The sequence below is a fragment of the Anthonomus grandis genome, chromosome 11, assembly GCF_022605725.1.
Source record: "Anthonomus grandis grandis chromosome 11, icAntGran1.3, whole genome shotgun sequence".
Lineage (NCBI taxonomy): Eukaryota > Metazoa > Arthropoda > Insecta > Coleoptera > Curculionidae > Anthonomus > Anthonomus grandis.
This window is the reverse complement of record NC_065556.1, coordinates 19,557,499-19,562,074: the sequence shown is the minus strand read 5'-3', so window position 1 is coordinate 19,562,074 and position 4,576 is coordinate 19,557,499.

Sequence of the window (4,576 nt, the reverse complement as noted above, 5' to 3'; positions counted from 1 at the left end):
CTGTTTCTTGTAGCTTCTTTATTTAAATGTTCAAGGCAATGATACTTATCTTTTATTTATTCCAGGCAGTAGCACTCATTTCTTCATCTTTCTAGTTAGTTAAAGTATTTTTGTTTCTTTCAGAGGTTAGTGGATTTTGAGAACTTAAGACTTCGCTTGCTTGTTAAATAATTAAGCACTTCAGAGCATATATACTTACTCCAGGCAGTTGAAGTTTGTTTTTTGCTCTTCTTGGCCAGTGTTTTTTGAGAAACTTATTCATTGTATTCATTTCAGAGAAAAAGTAATTTTAAATATTTATTACAATTTAAGAGGAATAAGACTTTGTAGTAAAAAAATTCCAGGAAGTTGAAGTTATTTTCAGGTCATGCTAAGAAGACTTCAGTTGCCTGAAAAAATTTTGTTTTTTTTTCTTGATCAGCTAGTCAAAAAATCACGACTATATCTATACGAATAAATAGGAATATTCGTAGGAAATTAAGAAGTAAGTTCTCAGGAAACTTAAGTGATATGCGATTAATTAAAGCATTTGTTCAATATTGAAAGCAAATTTTTCAAGGAACATCCCCACTGCTTGAAAAAAAATTCAAGACCTTTGAACTGATTTTTGTTTCTTGTGCTTTATCCAAATATTTCAGGTTATTGGAATATTTTTTTATTTATTCCAGGTAGTTGAAAAAAAAATTCTTTACCCTTGATAGTCATACTTATTTTTTCAGGCAATTAATATAATATTGGAAGTAAATTTTTCGACGAACCTTTTCAAGTGCTTCAATTAAAAGTATTCAAGGCAATACTTATTTTTTATTTAATTTTAGGTAGTAGACATTATTATTTGACTTAAGACTCTAACTGCCTGGATTTTCTTTTAATCATCTAGTGTTAGAGAGTCAAAGAATTAGGATTCTAAATATTGCTTGAATATTCCTCTTGAAAAAGATATGCCTAACTGCTGACCAAGGATGGATGAAGGCAGTTCCACACTTCGTCACACCAAATTTACTTCAAGGGATCCCAATTACATAAAAAATAACTGACTTTGACTATCCTTTTCATAATTGTACCCAAGCAACACATCATATATTATTATCGTTAAATATATATTTATTTAACGATTTTTTAGTTTAACTTTTAGTTATGATATATTTATCAACCGCTTATGGTCAAGGTACATATTTATTAAACTGTAAAATATGCGTATATCATATACTATTCTGTTTACAAAAAGAAGAAAATTTTGGCATTTAAGAAAATTAACACGGTATTTACATATCCAGTTTTTAAACTAGATTACTACCCCTTAGATATTTGATGAAATATTTCAATATCACAAATATGTCACCGTATTCATACGATATACTTTATCATATATGTATTTATCTTATACTGTTATAACATAAACAGGAAAATCTGGAAAAAGGCAGGAAATGCATTAACGTGAAGAAACACAATATTTATAGTTTATACCAAATAAGATATACAAATACAACAAAACTTAAGAATACAAATTTGCTCAAAACTAAATAAGGATTTAAAAAATAAAATGTATTTTAGAAAAATGCGGTGGTGTACTATTTTTGTATTAACAAATATTTCCGATAAACCCCTTATGGACGCCACTGATAAAAAGATTTTTTTCTTGTACGTCTAAAAATGTCGCCTAATGCATAGAATATATTTGCAAAATATATATATTGGTAGTAAAGTTACTTAAAAGAAAAAAACTTATTTAACGATTAAGATAACTGTTTTATACTAGGTAGTTTTCTATAACTAGAAACTCAACATTTTGTTGATGGTAAGTATATTTTTTTAAAAACTCATTCTATTCAACGCGTTTTGTAGACATCTTTAAATGGCATATAATATACCATACTTAAACGTTTAACTTGGTTTACTAAATTAATTTGTTGGTTTGTTTTGGTGTTGGTTAACTAAATTATTAAATTGGCGATTAATAATATTTACTATTTTCATTTTTAATTTTAGTGCTGTAAAAGGAGCTTTACATTTTACGTAACAATAAACTTTTTAATGAGTTATATTTATTCGAGCTATTTTGAATAAAATAATTGCCACAGACCCAAGATACTTTCTATTTAAATAATCGACAAAATTCTGGATTTTTTAACAAAAAAAATGCCTACACAAGCTCTCCTGACATCAGAGAACCAACCATCCTTTTGTTAGCATTTCCGGATGACTCTCTCCCTGCTATAAAAAAACCAGCCATAGAAAACCTGATAAGTTTATAAGAAGACGGCGATGTGATAGACATGGCCTTTGTGCATAAGTTTTATACTGAAGGCCGTGAAATTGCGATGTTCCCTTGCCCGATGTCAATTGTATACAGGTTTTACTTTACAGGAATTATTTAAATTACTTGCTCGGTGGTCTTTATACATAATATGGAACCCGAATCTTATCACAAATATCATGTCTTTTAGTATAATTACCCAGTTTATAATTTTTTAAAACCAGAAGTATGTCGTGGAATGTTAAATGGCGTAACGAGTGTTGCCCACATGCTTTACATGATATGATTATGTTCTATTATTCTGTTAAAACATGAATGAAAGTTTGTCGACGATTTTGTTAGACGGTCTATGGCACGTGCTAAAATTGTATTGTTAATTAAAACCACTGATAGAAATAATGAATGAATTCTGAAGAGTTAAATATTTTTTGTGAAGTGTGTTAAGAAATATATTTAAAAAAAAATGAAAGGTGAATCCTAAAAAGATGGGCAGCATTTTTACACGGTATATTATAACTGCTAATCAAACGATCAGTCGCGCAGCGGGTAGCTAAACTGCCAACCCAACCAAATTAATACAGTGATGTAGCGTTAAAAGTCCTATTTACTACATTTGAGTTCACGTCAGGCCCAGATTTTTGGTTTGAGAGAAAGGTGCTACTTTTTAATTACCCATAACACGAGATTTCGTTTTTGATCATTATCTTATTTATTTATTAACGGGTCATCTTCAACCTCTAAGGTTGAAAGAAATCAAGGCTATGTAGCCCATTGGTTAGTTTTGAAGGAATTAATGCATTTTTGGCGTAATTAGTTGGAAAGTTTGACTGGAACGTGTATTACGAGATGATACATGTAAAGTGAGATATGGACAATCTATGGTTAGTTGAATGGATTAACCTATAGCGAGTTTTTAGGTATTTCTTCTAGCTAATTAGGTTTCAAGATTTCTTGAGCAGAGAGTGGAATTCTTGATCATTGCATAATTTGTAGTAAACGCATATATCTGAAAAATTACGCAACTTTTTCCAGTCTGTATAGTTTGATTTTAGATTCTAACAAAGACAAAGTAGAATGTCTTAATGGAGGTACTCTGACAAAAATTTCTGGTCCTACCTAGCAACTTTAGAGGTTTATTAATAATTTGATTCATAAGCATTTTTCATTCATATACCAAAGCCTAAGTTCAAGTGGGTTTTGCGCAGCAGCATTCATCGACCTGGCAAAGGCATTTGATACGGTTGATCATTGCATGCTTTTATCTAGATTGGAAGACCTGGGTATCCGAGAACCAGCACTTTTACTCATGGAAAGCTACTTAAACCATCGAGTACAGAAAGTCAGTACAGAAGGAAGTTCGTGGACAGATGTAAAAGAAAAGATTAATTTACACCTCCATCAAATAGTCCACTGGTTCGATAAACACTTATTATCGATTAATTTAGAAAAAACCACATACTTACCCTTTTCTAGGAATATTATTGGATTACCTGCTGAAACAGACATGGTATTAGTAAATGTGTCTTTTAGGAAAAATGGTAATTGGATAATTAAAGGTTCCAATCAAGCTAACTACCTGGGAATGAATATAGATAGACTTGCCCTTATTTCTGCTCAAATCCCGTTATAACCCGATGTTTTCGTAATATTGGTGATGGGAGCAAGCGACTCGTAAAGTTAGTTCAATTTTTTTTTAATCAATTTTTGGTGAAAAAATTCGGTAAGGGGTATATACCCGCAAAATGAAAAATCCCAACTTTTGGAGATCGATATCTCGGCTTCTATAGACACTATCAGGAAAATTCCAACGGTTTTGACTTGACTGAAACAGTTTTGTCCTTCGGAACCTAACGAGAACATCTGCAAGGTAGTAGCTTTTACATTAGCTGAGATATCGCATTTTATTGCTTATTTTTGGGCTCAAATATAAAGCCGAAAAATGAATCTTTTTCGAATATTTAAAGTATGTCATTCTCTTATTTCTGCGCGAATCCGAAAAATTAAAAATCCAAAACTTTTGAGGTCGATATCTCGAATTTTATGGGCACTATCGAGAAAATTCCAACGGTTTTAGCTTAGTTTCGTCTTTCCGAATCCAATGAGAATATTCGCAAGGTTGTAGCTCTCATATTGCATATTTAGAGCCTATTTTTGGGCTCAGAAACGAGGTCGAAAACTGACTTTTTTCTAATTTTCCAAGTGCTCTGATTCCCTTTAAAGTACTTTAAAGAAGTCGGTGTGATAGAATGAATTTCCTTATCGGCCTCCAAGGCACCTGCCAGCATGTCAACATACATGAGAAAGTTAAGTTCTGTTAAT